General features: G+C 41.4%; 1 long non-coding RNA gene across 1 annotated transcript; it reads right to left on the bottom strand.

The window, feature by feature from the left end:
* Positions 1-1,230: 1,230 nt before the first annotated feature.
* LOC119295837 lies at positions 1,231-4,582 on the bottom strand. Its single transcript, XR_005144361.1, has 6 exons — positions 3,763-4,582; positions 3,533-3,652; positions 3,320-3,370; positions 3,078-3,152; positions 1,764-1,927; positions 1,231-1,673 (listed from the first exon to the last, which is right to left on the bottom strand). It is a non-coding gene; the product is annotated as an uncharacterized LOC119295837 (long non-coding RNA).
* Between the last annotated feature and the right edge of the window lie 13,276 nt (positions 4,583-17,858).

Below are 17,858 nucleotides of genomic sequence, written 5' to 3'. Positions count from 1 at the left end.
TGATTATATGACATGTACATATTGTTCATTCTGATTATATCATCATGAACCATATCAGCATTTTTTAGCGGATCTTTGCTTTGCTGGGTGGTATTTATTAGGTGATCATTGCTTTCAATGATGTTGCCCTGTATGGCATTATCACCCATGGTTCTACTTAGGTAGCCACCTGCACCCATCGTTATCACCCATTGTCATGCTTAGTAATTAAAAGTGGCCTTGTTTTCAGACTGAATATACTATGTTTTAAGACTGAATATACCTTGTTTTCAGACTAAAAGTGGCCTGTAATTCAGCATGATTGTTTTCAAAAGTTGGCAAGGATCAAACATGATAGAAATATATGACAGACACCTCCCAGCATATAGTAAATGTCATATGTCATGATCAGGAGTTGGCAAAGAACAAACAGTCAACATGTCAAACATGACATAAAGAGTAAATGGCATAGATACCATAATCAGAACATGGTAGAGATTTCAAACTCCAGCCGCCCAGCTCCAAACCCCTCTAGCGGCTACCCTAACCCCAGCGCCAAACAGCCCCAATCTTCCCAAAAGTCTAAATTTTACCAACATTGGGAGTGAGCGGGAGGGATACTAACCTTCTCGTCATCGCACGTTCTCTGGTCAAGCGACGTTAGATGCCGCATCATCATAGATGGAGAGGCCAAATCAGTGGATTTTGGGTTGGCAGGCCAAAACTTTACTCGGCAACTAACGATGTCGAGGCCAGCGTGGCAAAACAACCTGCTAAAACAATTCTACAACAAACAGGCATACAATTTTTACCTCGATGAAGTGTATGCCCATATCTTAAAATCAAAATTCTGAACTGTAGTATTTGTTCCCTGTTCCTCATAATATCTTGAAAAAATAAGCACAATGTCTCCTCACATCTGCAATGTCTTCTCGACATCGAACTTTCTGGCCATCAAGAACATGCGTCATACATTCATATAGAAAAGTGTTAGATCCTGTCTTTTTACAAATCTATCTACAACTACTAAGGAAAAAAGAAAAAGGATAACGGGAGAAACTTTCCTGGCAGGACGTGATATGTATTAGTCGTTTGCTTGTCCGGAGGAGTCTGTGCACCACGCGGGAAGCAGAAATTGGTGACCCTTGTCAATGCTACTATTTTAAGAAGTAACAATGCAAGATCCCTCTCGACATGAAGCAAAACAAAGAAAAGAAGTACTGGCAGTAATCTCTGACACTAATTTGCATCTTGATTGAGTGGTAAAACTATGTCATAATACGAAAGGATAACAACATAGTGTATCATGATAAAGACAACATGAGGGGCAGTAGAGAACTGCCAGTTAAGTCAAATAATAAATATCTTATATTTTTATTACATACAATATATTTGGCTCTCTAAAAGGTTAGTAGTAAGTCTCTACGAGGCCGGTAGTCTTACTAGATCTTTAAACTGGTTGTTCACTTGCTCGATCACGTCCTTCATGCCTTCTAATCTCCAAGACCAAAGAGTCGATTGGCATGTCACAATCATGCAATATTGTGTTCATCTGAGTTAAGTCCATTTAATATTTCTCAAGAATATGGGCGTCCATCTTGATATTCCATCCTTTTTTCGATACTGAATAGCTAGTGAGGCTCACCAAAGGCGTACAAGATTCCATCAGGGAATACCTCTATCCTGTAAACAGTCTAAACAGAAGATTTAGTACAAAAAGAACATTTTACAACAAGCTGTGTTATATAACAGGTCAATAGAACAGGGCATTTTCAAGTACTTACCCAACAAGAATACCATGCAGGTTTCCTTTAGTTCCACAGATTACAATGTATCCACATCATATCCTTTCAACCATGTTGAAGGGCACTTCAAGGTGCCAATCTTCCTCAGAGCTCCTCCGATCCACAACAGTATTACACTCGTATGAAGGATCCCCGAGAAAAACCTGAGCCCAACCAAAACCAGTAACTATGAGTATATCACCAACATTGCTGAACAACTGAGAAAAATATATATCATGATGCACACAGTTCTAGGAAATATAGCAAGTCACAACTCTTAGGAATATGTAAAATATGCAGAAGGATCATGCTTCTCGCTCCCATGCATGAGATTCTCTGAATCAAAATCGAGAACTCGAGACAGATCACGTCATATATCTTTTTCATGCCACAACACATATGTAGTAACCACCAATCAAGTGTTGGCTACCTATTATATAGCTTGCTCTTTGTTTGTACCAAGTGATTACTTATCAGCTTGAAGTTAAATTCCTCAAATGTGCGCATGATTTGTCACTTTCAGTTTTGAAGAATGTCATACATCTTACTAAATACTTTTGACAATCGGAGGAGTGAAAAATCATGAACTGCTGATACAATGAACTCTGCCTTGGGGACTAAAATTATGTACTCCGTCAGGTTAACTGGTCATAGATTTCTTGTTCCGTTATCCACTTTTGTGATAGTTTAAATTTCTATTGGGGTCAATTTTAGTGTGAATAAATTTGTTCTATCATTGTCCCACACTTGTGGCAAACGACTGCAGTACTAAAAGCTGAAGGAAAACTCCAAAAGGTGAAGAAGGAGCAGGCGTTGAAATTGGTATTGCTCTAATTCTTTTATTACTCACACCAGACTCACCCCGCATGCACAACATGCCACAGACTACCAGAGAAATAGAAATTAGTTTGCCAGAAAACTTCAACTACTACAACATATGCAGCATCTAGAGCAACCTATTTGCATAGCATACATCTCGCTGTCCACAAGAACCAGTAAGTCTCTCAAATATGTGAAACTCAAAACATGCCATGACGAGAACCAGTAGTCTCTCTCACCCGATCGAAACTACTATCACTGAAAGAGATATATCATGGGGCGAAACATTAAACTGGAATTAATTACCATCAGATGGTTGCATAATTTCTTAAGAGCAGTAATATATGCCAAAACTTTAGTACTCTTTGCTTCTTCAGATATCAAGCGCTTAACCTGACAGGGTCAACCACGGACTCCTGTAAATATAACTCCGACTACCTTACATGTGCCTACTGAATATTGCTTGAAACTCAGAATGGTACAAAATTTCCTTACATTTTTGGTGTGCGTGAAGTGGTTGTACAGTGTCATCTGTAAGGGAGTCAGCTTGCAGCACACTACTTCAACAATCTATACATAAGCAGGGTTAATTATGTAGATTAGGCACAATTATATAATGTAAAAAGAAGGATGAATCACTATAAAAGACAAAATGGATAGCAGGTACATAATTATTTTTGTGTTTTCTGAATGTGCGATGAACATATCTGACCCAATATACACCGGACAGGACATACCTTTGGTCACAAGTGATTGGACAGCAGGGCATTCATTCGTCTCAATATAAACTGAATATCATTGAGAAGCCATCAGAAGAATTCAGAAGGTAATTAAGCTAGAGCCCATAAAATTGGAAGAAAATGCATCCAAACAATTCTAGAGGAGATTATTATAACATAAATGTGGACAATACAGCTGTAAAAAAATATGTAGTGCAGAGTGCAGACAACCTTCTTCAGAGGAAAAGGGCTTGCTTGATTTACTTTTGCACTAAGCTCTCCAGATCTCTCGGATCCCAACTTCTTCTCTTCTGCAGTTGCTGTGGGTTCTCTTCCATGAATTATCGGTGCCTTCAGTTAGGGGCAGATAATGTGTTAAACACAATACAAACTGAAAAAACTAAAAATCTGAACAAAATTGAACCGACCTTGAAACCTTATCATGTATACAGTTGCCTTACCCAAATCATGCATGGAGCTGCTGAGACAGCAGCGATGTCGATACTGCAATGGCTTCCGCACAAGGATTGGGTCGGGGGGTAACTCCGGCAGCATCAAGGCCATCGTGTCCGCCTGAGGAGTGGATGGCCAGAGGCTGCGTACAGTGGCAATCATTCAGTTCAATCCCACAAGGGGTCTGGCTTATATGTGTAGACCAGAGTGGCTCCATGGGCAAGGAGTGAGAGGAGGCGACGTTGTAGTGGACGTGGTACGGGCAGGGGAGTCATGATTCATGAGGTTTGGAGTCATGCGTTGGCATGGCCGTCGGAGGTGGTAACACGACATGTGTACCAAGTGAAGGAGTTGTGGCCACATCCTCACGGAGGCACCCAACCTCGACGACCCCTCTTGCTCTTCCTTCCGCCATCATGGTGGTGGTGTCCGTGGAGGGCATCGGGGGGCGGGTAGCAGCAGGGAAGCGGCGGCGGGTGAGAACCCTAGCTGGGTAAGGGAAGAAATTGGGAGGTGCGTGACCAGGGAAGGAATGCGATGGAGTCGATGCCGTACCTCGGCTTGGCAGCGATCCCGTACCTCGGCGGCGGCGGCGGAGGCGATGGAGGGGATCGAGGGGAGCGGCCACCATGTAGAAAAACAGCGGTGTTCCTCCTCGATTTGAAAGTACATGAGCTCCTCCTCGATGCAGGGCATGCCCGTGCGCCGCTCCTTGCTGCCCACAACGCGGCCACGCCCTGCCAGGCCTCGGACCTCGGCAGAGGCGGCGGATGGGAGCGGAGGGGAACCAAATGGCGGTGGAGGAGGAAGCCTCGGGGTTTCGGTGCGGCGCTGTGTCTTCTGGAGATTGATACGAGTGGTTTTTTGTGCCGCGTTTATTTTGGCTGCGTGCGTGGGAGGGGGAATGGACAAAAAAACCGACAATAAAAACCGACAATAAAAAACTGATGAAAGTGGTAGGTGGGACGAAAATAAACCCGGAACAGAGACTATCAATTAAGATATTAGGAGTAGAGGTGAAGGTATTGTCTTGGGGTATAAAATCTTCGAAAGAGGTATTAAAGTTGATAAAGCAAAAGTAGATGCCATTGAAAAGATGTTGTGTCCTAAAGATATTGCTCATGCTAGTTTCTACAGGAGGTTGATTAAAGACTTCTCTAATATTTCTAGGCTTCTCACAAATCTCTTGAAAAAAGTTGTTCCTTTTGTTTTTGATGATGATTGTGTAGAAGCATTTGAAATAGTTAAGAAGGCCTTGATTTCTGCTCCTATTGTTCAGTCATCTGATTGGAATTTACCCTTTGAAATTATGTGTGATGCTAGTGATTATGTTGTCGGTGTTGTTCTACGACAAAGAGTTGATAAGAAATTGAATGTTATTCATTATGCCAGTAAAACTCCAGACAGTGCCAACAGAAATTATGCTACTACTGAAAAGGAATTTTTAAAAGTTGTTTTTGCTTATGATAAGTTAAGATCTTATATTGTGAATTCCATAGTAACTATTCACACTGATCATACTTCTATCAAATATCTTATGGAAAAGAAAGATGCTAATCCTAGACATACTAGATGGATTCTCTTGCTGCAAGAATTTGATTTGCATATTATTGATAGAAAGGAAGGTGAGAACCCCATTGCAGACAACTTGTCTAGGTTAGAAAATGTTCTTGATGACCCACTGCCTATTGATGATAGTTTTCCTGATGAGCAGTTAGTTGTGATAAATGCTTCTCGTAATACTCCATGGTATGTTGATTATGATAATTACATACCAACAAAAGAAAAGGTTTTTCTATGATTTATGACAATATTTTTGGGATGACCCACACCTTTATAAAGAAGGAGTTGATGGTGTTATTAGACGTTGTGTACCTGAGCATGAACAGGAAAAGATCGTACGCAAGTGTCACTCCGAGGCTTACGGAGGAGACCATGTTGGAGATAGGACTCACATAAGGTATTACAATCTGGTTTTTATTGGCCTACTCTCTTCAAGGATGCTCGTAAGTTTGTCTTGTCTTGTGATAAATGTCAATGAATTGATAATATTAGTAGACGTTAGGAAATGCCTATGAATTATTCACTTGTTATTGAACCATTTGATGTTTGGGGCTTTGATTATATGGGACATTTTCCTTCCTCTAATGGGTATACATATATTTTCGTTGCTGTTGATTATGTTACTAAGTGGGTAGAAGCTATTCCAACTAGTAGTGATGATCATAACACTTCTATTAAGATGCTTAAAGAAGTTATATTTCCGAGGTTTGGAGTCTCTAGATATTTCAAGACTGATGGAGGTTCACATTTTATTCATGGTGCTTTTCAACCTCATTTTTCGGGCAAACAAGATGCCAGAAGAATGGAGACGGAGTATATTAGTACCAATCTTCAAGAACAAGGGGGATGTTCAGAGTTGTACTAATTACCATGGAATTAAGCTGATGAGCCATACAATGAAGCTATGGGAGAGAGTCATTGAGCACCACTTAAGAAGAATGACAAGCGTGACCAAAAATCAGTTTGGTTTCATGCCTGGGAGGTCGACCATGGAAGCCATTTTCTTGGTACGACAACTTATGGAGAGATATAGGGAGCAAAAGAAGGACTTGCATATGGTGTTCATTGACTTGGAGAAGTCCTATGATAAGATACCGTGGAATGTCATGTGGTGGGCCTTAGAGAAACACAAAGTTTCAGCAAAGTATATTACCCTCATCAAGGACATGTACGATAATATTGTGACAAGTGTTCGAACAAGTGATGTCGACACCGATGACTTCCCGATTAAGATAGGACTGCATCAGGGGTCAGCTTTGAGCCCTTATCTTTTTGCATTGGTGATGGATGAGGTCACAAGGGATATACAAGGAGATATCCCATGGTGTATGCTCTTTGCGGATGATGTGATGCTAGTTGATGATAGTCGGACGGGGGTAAATAGGAAGTTAGAGTTATGGAGACAAACCTTGGAATAGAAAGGGTTTAGGCTTAGTAGAACTAAAATCCAGTACATGATGTGCGGTTTCAGTACTACTAGGTGTGAGGAGGAGGAGGTTAGCCTTGATGGCCAGGTGGTACCTCGGAAGGACACCTTTTGGTATTTGGGGTCAATGTTGCAGGAGGATGGGGTATTGATGAAGATGTGAACCATCGAATCAAAGACGGATGGATGAAGTGGCGCCAAGCTTTTGGCATTCTCTGTGACAAGAGAGTGCCACAAAAGCTAAAAGGCAAGTTCTACAGGACGACGGTTCGACCCGCAATGTTGTATGGCGCAGAGTGTTGGCCGACTAAAAGGCGACATGTTCAACAGTTAGGTGTGGCGTAGATGCGTATGTTGAGATGGATGTGTGGCCACACGAGGAAGGATCGAGTCCGGAATGATGATATACGAGATAGAGTTGGGGTAGAACCAATTGAGGAGAAGCTTGTCCAACATCGTCTGAGATGGTTTGGGCATATTCAGCGCAGGCCTCCAGAAGCTCCAGTGCATAGCGGACGGCTTAAGCGTGCGAATAATGTCAAGAGAGAGCGGGGTTGACCGAATTTGACATGGGAGGAGTCCGTTAAGAGAGACCTGAAGGATTGGAGTATCGACAAAGAGCTAGCTATGGACAGGGGTGCGTGGAAGCTTGCTATCCATGTGCCAGAGCCATGAGTTGGTTGCGAGATCTTATGGGTTTCACCTCTAGCCTACCCCAACTTGTTTGGGACTAAAGGCTTTGTTGTTGTTGTTGTTGTTGTTGTTGTTGCTTTCCATAAAATTCTCGCTAAATATGATGTCAACCATAGAATTGCATCTCCATATCATTCTCAGTCTAGTGGTCAAGTAGAATTGAGCAATGAAGAGATTAAATTGATTTTGGAAAAGACTGTTAATTAAATCTAGAAAGAATTTGCTAAGAAACTTGATGATGCATTATGGGCTTATAGAACTGCTTATAGAAACCCTATGGGTATGTCTCCATATAAAATGGTTTACGGAAAAGCATGTCACTTACGCCTAGAACTAGAACATAAAGCTTATTTGGCAATCAAAGAGCTCAACTATGATTTCAAATTTGCCAGTGAGAAGAGGTTATTTGACATTAGCTCTTTTTATGAATGAAAAACCCAAGCCTATAAGAATGCCAAGTTATTTAAAGAAAAAGTTAAAAGATGGCATCACAAAAGGATACAAAAACGTGAGTTTAATGTAGATTATCATGTTTTTCTATACAACTCTCATTTAAGATTCTTTTGCAGGAAAGCTTCTCTCTAAATGGGAAGGTCCTTACATTATCGAGGAGGTCTATCGTTCCGGTGCCATCAAAATCAACAACGTCGAAGGCACAAATCTGAAGGTGGTAAACGGTCAAAGAATCAAACATTATATCTCAGGTACTCCCATTAATGTTGAGACCAATATAATTAATACCATAACACCGGGGGAGTACATAAGGGATACTTTCCAGAATGTTTCAGACTCCGAAAAGGAATAGATATGTGGTATAGTAAATAAACCGACTCCAAAATTGTTCTAATAGAAATTTTTCTCCATTTAGGAATATTGAAAAAATTAGGAAAATTAAAAGTAGTCAAAAGAGACATGAGGAGACCATAACGGTGGAGGGCATGCCCTACCCCCTGGGCACGCCCCCTCCCCTTGTGGCCTACTCGTGTGCCCTCTGGACTCCGTTTTCTTGCACAACACTTCTTTTGGTCGGTAAAAATTCATTATATAATCTCCCAAAGGTTTTGACCACCGTACCATGGCAAAAATCCTCTATTTTCATTTTGACTTGTTTCTGTAGCAGACTTGGAGCAATATGTCATCCCAAGATTCGGAGGGAGAGAGCTATGTAGCTGATTACATTGCAGACCCCAAGGTCTGCGGGGATTTGGAGCATTATGATTGGACCATGGACGAAGAAGAAGATTATGATCCAAAAGGAAACAAAGAGACAAACTCCAATGAAGAGGACGTCCCACTACCCCAACCTGGGGACATGCACGTGGAGCTAAAAAAGTCAAGTCTTCCTAATAAAACAAAGATACCTAAGATCGAGGTTATCCATTTTCGTCTCTTGCAGGAAAATAAACAGGGACTACGTAAAAAGATATTAAGGCTTGAGCAGGACATCGATGATTTGAGGGAGGAAAATTCTATCCTCAAGCACAAGATGAGGAGGAAGGATACAACATCATCAACTCCATCATCACCAACTCCGAAGAAAGAGACATAAATACATGGGCATGGGCACTCCCCTTGGCAACTGCCAAGCTTGGGGGAGGTGCCCCAGTATCGTAATACCATCACACCTTTACTTTTATCATTTTTTCTTTGTTTGACCCTTTTGGTTATATCTTGATCTAGTAGAATTAAAGTTTTTAGTATGATCTAGCTTTGAGTTTTGTTTTGAGATCTATCTATGTAATCGAGTCCTTAGAACTCTATAGAAATGAAGCAAATAAGTACTCTACAGAAACCTTAGAACATGCTTTACAACTCATATGTAGAGGCCAACTTGAAATTATGAGCATAACGAACTCATTTATCAGTTAGAAGCTCGCTGCCCAAAACTGTTAGGTAGTGCAGTTTTTTAACTGAACCAAATCCAGTTTACAGAACAGCCAAAGAAATCCAATTCTACAGGACATGATCATATACATAATCCCATCAGGATTGTACAGGGAAATTCTTTGTAGTGTACCGAGAGCATAGTCCAGCTATACTCCTAATGGACTACTATACTCCATCAATCATGTACTAGTTACAGCTATACTCCATGTACTGCTGTCCAGGAGTATTCCAATTCATGTTTTAAAAAAATTCAAGCACTAACTAAAAAAGGAATGCAAAAAGAGATGCAGTACCCAACTGTACTCCAGTGGAGAGCATCTGCCCAAAATAAAAAAAAGATAATGGCTGAAAAATTACTCCAGTTTACACTCCTCTTTTAGCAGTACATGTTATAGCTAATGCAACATCATGCGAGCTGATGTCCAGGAGTATTTGCAAATGATATAGCATCATGGAGTAGAATAACATGTTTTAGCAGTACAGGTTATAGAGTAAGCAAGCAAGCAAGCAATCATGGGAGCTGATGCTGCCAGTTAATATCAGCACATGACAAGACAAAAAGCATGGCATCAACAGAATATTAACACCTAAACTGGTACTAAATTGATGGAGTCCCATCCATCCATGAGAGAAGAAAGTGCCTTTGGTTGATAGAGAGAAGAGAACACTTCATCTTCTTGGGATCAAACCAGAGGATACCAACCCATCCACCAATTTGCAGGTTGTGTGGCTCAAGGTCATGGTGTCGGACACCACGTCCGTGGCAAAAAGCAACGCCCTTGCAAAGCTGGTACACTATGATCTACATGCACAATACCAGCAAGTTCACCAACAACGAATCAGTCAATCAAACACCGTTGGCACATTCAAACAAACACCTGCGTGCAAGATCTAGAAAACGAACGACAAACGAATGCACAATAACTTACCGACTCGCTCAAGCTCTTCCACCTCCCACCGGCTGCTTTGCCTACCTGGATAAAAAAAATACAGCGGAAGAGACTAATCAGCTCCGCCATCATGACTCAATATACAACACCTGGCAGATTAATTTCTACTGTGTACATGCTGGTATAGAAAGCAAATCGGGAGTGGGAATTAGTCTTTGTAAGAAACTTACTGCAGCGACACACTTGTTCTTGGGGTTCTTCTGCTTGAACTCCTTGCTGAACTCGCCCCTGATGGCAAACAATCAACAAAAGCAGGTTCAGAACAAGGGCCTTATGTCTGGCCTGCTCGGCTGAGTGGAACCAGTGGTTGACATAGGCTCGACCACCAAATCACGATCCTATCAAGTCAAGAAAGCAAACAAAACAGATTTAGACATTATCATGATTTGAAAGATATGACTCATATCGGTAATTAAATAATCAACCAAATTCAAGTGGCAAACTTTTGCTCTTCATTTTCTAAACTTTTTGACACAGAGTAACACTAACTCTCCCGCACAGTGGAAGAAACATTTCCATGTACTTAGCAGATGGCTTGTTTGAGCAATTTAACTCAGGTTTCCGTGCTGAGAAATAATACAGGTTTGAATTGAGCACAAGATGCAGCAACAGAGAGCACCAGAGTGTTGTGATATCAAGTTAACAACACCTCCATCTCATTAAACTGATAGTAAGTAGCAGATGGAAACACCACTTTCAAACTTATGACAAGGAAGCCTTAGCAATCCCCGACCCTCAAACTTATGACAAGGAAGCCTTAGCAATCCCCGACCCACAAATAACGATCTTATCAAGTCAAGAAAGCGAACCAACCAGCTTTAGACATCACCATCCTTTGCAGGATATGATTCAAACCCACAGGAGGAATTCAGAAATGGCCAGATTCAAGTGGATAACTGGGTTTACCATTTTGTAGACTCTGCGACACAGTACAATTTCCTCTCCCCACAGAGTGGGCAGTGGAAGGACAAAGGAAATGTTTATATCTACCAAACAGATGATTTGTTCAAGCAGAGTAACTAGGCGCTCTACATGTTCATAAAAAAATAACAAGCTTATTTGGAGCTGAGGCTCGAGATGCAGTAACCGGTCGATGGGGAGAACACCAGAGGATTCTATTGTAGCAACAAGCAACAGCTGACCTCCCCTCAGCTAATCAGCTGGCAAGTAGTAGTAGTTGAAAACGCCAACTACCATGTTCCTACAACAAGCAACGCCTGCAGATCGCAATTGAATACAGCCTGCCGGGAGCACTCCAATTCAGCTACCACAATTGAGCCTCAAAGCGAGCAGCTGGATCTCAAGATGCAGTAAAAGGAGCTACCGCATCTCCTCCCTCTAGCTAATCCCAGCTGCTACCAAGTAGTAGTTGAAGATAGTTGTCAGTCTGAAGACGTCAAAGGCGAGCAACACGAACAGATCGGCACCAACTAGTGAGCAGGCGGCCGACCGCGAAGCACCCCGACTAGGCCACCGTGATCCATCCAGCAAGCAAGCCGCAGCACAGAAGGGCGGCGGCAGATTCGGTCTGCTAGGTACTAGCTAGGCCTAGGCGCTAGTCCCGAACAAGGACGCGAGAATTCCCGAACTCCTCGCCGTGCACAAGCACCTGAAATTCTACCCGGAAGCTAGCTAGCCAAAACTAGTAAGAAGAGGAGCGCGGAGAGGTGCAGGATGGGGCCGTACCTTGGAGGCGCTCGCGGGGCTTCTTGAGGGCCTCGCGGAGGAACTGGTCGACCTGCGTGGCCGGATCGTCCCGCGCGCGGGGTCCTGCTCCTGCTGCGCGTCCGCGGCCTGGCGGTCGTCGGCAAGGTCGGGCGAGGAGCAGGCCCGGCGCGCGGTGGGGGAGGCCGAGGAGGTGGAGGAGGAGAGGAGCAGGCGGCTCATGACCCCGTCTCCCATGAGTCCGGCGTCGCAGCCGTGGCTGCGTCCTCCTCCATGTCTGTTGTGCGCGGCCCGATCTGCTCACAGCTGGCGAACTAGAAGCCGTTGAGGAGGCCAACGGAGGACTGGGCAACGCCATGGGCCCCCGGCGGGTGCGCCTCGGCGAGCGCGGGGCACGGGGCGGCGAAGCGAGAGGCGAGGTTGGAGAGGTGGTACTAGAGGAAGGAGGAGGCGGCGGGGAGGGGGCTACGGTGGATCTGGCCGGCGAAAGTGTTCAGAGGGCAGGGGGAGGGGGTCGAGGCCGGCGGCGAGCAGAGGTGGATGGCAGCGAGGGGAGGGGAGGGTTCTGGATCGGGAGCGCTAGGGTTTTTTTATGGGGAGAGAGAGGAGTGGTGTGCGGGGGAGAGAGCAGATCGTAGTGGTTTTTTTTGGGGTAGCTCGCGGTGGGTGGGAGGGGGTGTGTGGGCCGTTGGATGTGGGAGTATCCGACGTCTCTAATGGTTTGATCCGCGTGACATGCTCATAGACCAATCAGAATGAAGTACGGGCTTCGATGATGTTATGACCATCTCAATTGGTCGTAATCGATTAACAATAGACGGCTGCTATAATCAGTCAGATGATTTTCTCTACAAAATATCCGCCTAGCTATCCTCCCGATATGAGCATTTGTGGTCATTCGATCACATCAATATGTCACGACAGCATCGAGCGTGAAAAGACAATGTTGCCAAAGGGATTTTTTATTTTGTTTTCACGAAAAATCAATTTTCCACTTTTTGAGTCCCCAAAATTAGGTTTTTTTGTGAAGGACCTACCAAATAATTATTGCAAAATTGTACCAAATCAATTTTCTAAAATACTAGGACATATTAATGCACAGATGACCAAATGGTCGGGTGTAAAAAGTTTTGATCCACCTCTCGTGAAAAAGACAAATTCCCGCTGATTCAGTCGGAAGCGGGTCAAATTTGAACTGCAGCTGCCTCATAGTTTGCTATTTATTTTTTCCAAAAATTATTTCTAGGTACATAAGTATCTATTTAATAAGAGAAACATCAAAAGTTTTCCAAGATTCAACCACTAGCTAGGAACGGTCAAGCCCGTCGTTTTGACCGCATTTTGAAACGGGCATAAAAAATTCAAAAAAAATCAAAAAATTGGTAAACCTCCGCATTTTGTGATCATATGTGGCCAAGTTTCCAGCAAAAATAATAAACTTATAATACGGTAATTATTTTAAAAAAGTGTTCTTATAAATGAGCTATCATGCGTGAAGATTCATGGCTTTCAAGCCAAATGATCAATCTTATGGCCACATTCATGGCATAGTTTGTTCAAATGATCTCATATTGTGCACAAGGGTGCATCTTGGAATTCCAAACAATGTTGCCTAAGGGAGTTTTCACTTTCATTGCACAAAAGAGCCATTTTCCATTTTTCGAGTGCCCCAAATGAGGTTTTTTTGTGAAGGACCTACCAAATAATTATTGCAAAATTGTACCAAATCAATTTTCTAAAATACTAAGACATATTTAATGCACAATTGACCAAATGGTCGGGTGTAAAAAGTTTTGATCCACCTCTCATGAAAAATACAAATTCCCGCTGATTCAGTTGGAAGCGGGTCAAATTTGAACTGCAGCTGCCGCATAGTTTGCTATTTATTTTTTCCAAAAATCATTTCTAGGTACATAAGTATCTATTTAATTAGAGCAACATCAAAAGTTTTCCAAGATTCAACCACTAGCTAAGAACGGTAAAGCCCGTCGTTTTGACCGCATTTTGAAACAGACATAAAAAATTCAAAAAAAATCAAAAAATTGGAAAACCTTCGCATTGTGTCATTATATGTGACCAAGTTTCCAGCAAAAATAATAAACTTATAATACGGATATTATTTTCAAAAAAGTGTTCTCAAATGAGCTATCATGCGTGAAGATTCATGGCTTTCAAGCCAAACGATCAATCTTATGGCCACATTCATGGCATAGTTTGTTCAAATGATCTCATATTGTGCACAAGGGTGCATCTTGGAATTCCAAACAATGTTGCCTAAGGGATTTTTCACTTTCATTGCACGGAAAATTCATTTTTCATTTTCCGAGTGCCCCAAATGAGGTTTTTTTGTGATGGACCTACCATATATTTGTTGCAAAATTGGACCAAATCATTTTTTTAAAATACTAGCACATATTTAATGCACACTTGACAAAATGGTTGGGGGTCAAAAGTTTTTATCCACCTCTGGTGAAAAAGACAAATTCCCGTCGATTCAGTTGGAAGCGGGTTAAATTTGAACTACAGCCGCCTCATAGTTTGCTATTTATTTTTTCCAAAAATCATTTCTAGTTACATAAATATCTATTTAATCAGAGAAACATCAAAAGTTTTCCAAGATTCAACCACTAGCTAGGAACAGTCAAGCCCGCCGTTTTGACCGCATTTTGAAACGGGCATAAAAAATTCAAAAAAAAACAAAAAATTGGAAAACCTTCACATTGTGTCATTATATGTGACCAAGTTTCTAGGAAAAATAATAAACTTGTAATACAAAAATTATTTTAAAAAAGTGTTCTCAGAAATGAGCTATCATGCTTGAAGATTCATGGCTTTCAAGCCAAATGATCAATCTTATGGCCACATTCATGGCATAGTTTGTTCAAATGATCTCATATTGTGCACAAGGGTGCATCTTGGAATAGCAAACAATGTTGCCTAAGGAAGTTTTCATTTTCTTTGCACGGAAAATTCATTTTCCATTTTCCGAGTGCCTGAAATAAGTTTTTTTTATGAAGGACCTACCATATATTTGTTGCAAAATTGGACCAAATCAATTTTATAAGATACTAGGCCATATTTAATTCCCAATTGACAAAATGGTTGGGGGTCAAAAGTTTTGATCCACCTCTGGTGAAAAAGACAAATTCCCGTCGATTCAGTTGGAAGCGGGTCAAATTTGAACTGCAACCGCCTCATAGTTTGCTATTTATTTTTTCCAAAAATCATTTCTAGTTACATAAATATCTATTTAATAAGAGAAACATCAAAAGTTTTCCAAGATTCAACCACTAGCTAGGAACGGTCAAGCCCGTCGTTTTGACCGCATTTTGAAACGGGCATAAAAAATTCAAAAAAAATCAAAAAATTGGAAAACCTTCGCGTTGTGTCATTATATGTGACCAAGTTTCCAGCAAAAATAATAAACTTGTAATACGGAAATTATTTTTAAAAAGTGTTCTCAGAAATGAGCTATCATGCGTGAAGATTCATGGCTTTCAAGTCAAATGATCAATCTTATGGCCACATTCATGGCATAGTTTGTTCAAATGATCTCATATTGTGCACAAGGGTGCATCTTAGAATTCCAAACAATGTTGCCTAAGGGATTTTTCACTTTCATTGCACGGAAAATTCATTTTTCATTTTCTGAGTGCCCTAAATGAGGTTTTTTTGTGAAGGACCTACCATATATTTGTGGCAAAATTGGACCAAATCATTTTTCTAAAATACTAGTACATATTTAATGCACACTTGACAAAATGGTTGGGGGTCAAAAGTTTTTATCCACCTCTGGTGAAAAAAAAATTCCTGTCGATTCAGCTGGAAGCGGGTCAAATTTGAACTGCAGCCGCCTCATAGTTTGCTATTTATTTTTTCCAAAAATCATTTCTAGTTACATAAATATCTATTTAATCAGAGAAACATCAAAAGTTTTCCAAGATTCAACCACTAGCCAGGAACAGTCAAGCCCACCGTTTTGACCGCATTTTGAAACGGGCATAAAAAAATCAAAAAAATCAAAAAATTGGAAAACCTTCACATTGTGTCATTATATATGACCAAGTTTCTAGGAAAAATAATAAACTTGTAATACAAAAATTATTTTAAAAAAGTGTTCTCAGAAATGAGCTATCATGCTTGAAGATTCATGGCTTTCAAGCCAAATGATCAATCTTATGGCCACATTCATGGCATAGTTTGTTCAAATGATCTCATATTGTGCACAAGGGTGCATCTTGGAATGGCAAACAATGTTGCCTAAGGAAGTTTTCATTTTCTTTGCACGGAAAATTCATTTTCCATTTTCCGAGTGCTTGAAATAAGTTTTTTTATGAAGGACCTACCATATATTTGTTGCAACATTGGACCAAATCAATTTTATAAAATACTAGGCCCTATTTAATTCCCAATTGACAAAATGGTTGGGGGTCAAAAGTTTTGATCCACCTCTGGTGAAAAAGACAAATTCCCGTCGATTCAGTTGGAAGCGGGTCAAATTTGAACAGCAGCCGCCTCATAGTTTGCTATTTATTTTTTCCAAAAATCATTTCTAGTTACATAAGTACCTATTTAATCATAAATACATGGTTTGGTGGCGATACGTCGAGGTTTGGACGGTGGCCGAGGGCCCCAACTCTAGAGCGCGTAAACTCGCATGCCCACCGCGTGGTCACCGCGTGGCCGTGGCGTTGCCATGTGTTCTGGGTTGCCTAGGCATGTCTAGTGGGCTGGGCACTCCCCAGGTAGGTGCTAGGAAGAAAATCACAACATAAGATTCTCACGAGGAGACCGATCGATGCTCAAACATGAATAAGCAGACAAGTGTTTGATTAGCGGTACGGGAAATGCACCTGGCTAATGGGTGTGAGTTTTGGCTGAGGATGATCAATTACTAAGAAGACCGTCTTCACAAATTTTCAGCTCAAAAGGAGGAACCTAGGTGGTACTTGCTTTGCAAAGTACCACACTGGACATAAATACGAATGTTGAAGTCGGGCTCAAAATAATGAATGGATCGAGCTGGCATTTGGTGGAGGACGGTTATTTGGGTAGAGGAAAGCAATGTAGAAAATGGATACCATTTGGACATGCCAAAGTGGTACTTCCTTCACAAAGTGTTTTTCTGAACAAAATAGGAAAATGAATATTTTTGAATTATTTTTGAACTACACAAGGAAGGTTTTTTACATATTTGACGAAGATATGACCCAAAGAATTTATGAGATTTTTTTGGGAATTTTGGGAATGACAGAAATATAGGTTGCTTCAGAACCTAGGGCAAAAACGGCCACATGGACATGACACATATGCAAAACTGATGAGGTGGCGCCTAGTCATAGCAACCCACCACGATTTACAAGGTTATGACCATCTATATTGGTCATGATCAGCTAGAAATAAGGCAACGGACCTGTGCTATCTTCTTTATGACCATTTCATGTAAGGAAATTACGACCTTTCCGACCAAAATGGTCGTTATTGTTTGGGGTTTGGAGCCCGCCGAACAGCTTTTGAACAATTGGTCTGAAATGGTCGTAGATCTATGACCAATTCTTCCAGGGTCACCGACAGAAGGTCACTAGTTGACATATTTCTTGTAGTGCCTACCTATGGATTGAGTAAGATCCTTCAAGTAAGTTGTTGTAGCGACCCGACCTTAGACAGTCAAGTCTCTATGCTTAAGTGTCATCCCTGGTTCGGTATGCTGACACACACAGTACTCGAGGATTAATAACAGAGGTAAATGACATGTATAAAGTAACGTAAATACTATTACCTCAATCCATAAAGCGGAAGAACAACAGGGTTGTGGATTCCCATCAACACCAACGGCAAAGTTGAGTGTAGAAATCGTAACCCTAACGTATCACTTACTCGTCATAAGAAAACCTGTAACATGATTCGTTTTAGCCATGTA

The sequence above is a fragment of the Triticum dicoccoides genome, chromosome 4B (assembly GCF_002162155.2).
Source record: "Triticum dicoccoides isolate Atlit2015 ecotype Zavitan chromosome 4B, WEW_v2.0, whole genome shotgun sequence".
Taxonomy (NCBI): domain Eukaryota; kingdom Viridiplantae; phylum Streptophyta; class Magnoliopsida; order Poales; family Poaceae; genus Triticum; species Triticum dicoccoides.
This window is presented reverse-complemented; position numbering and strand designations above follow the sequence as displayed.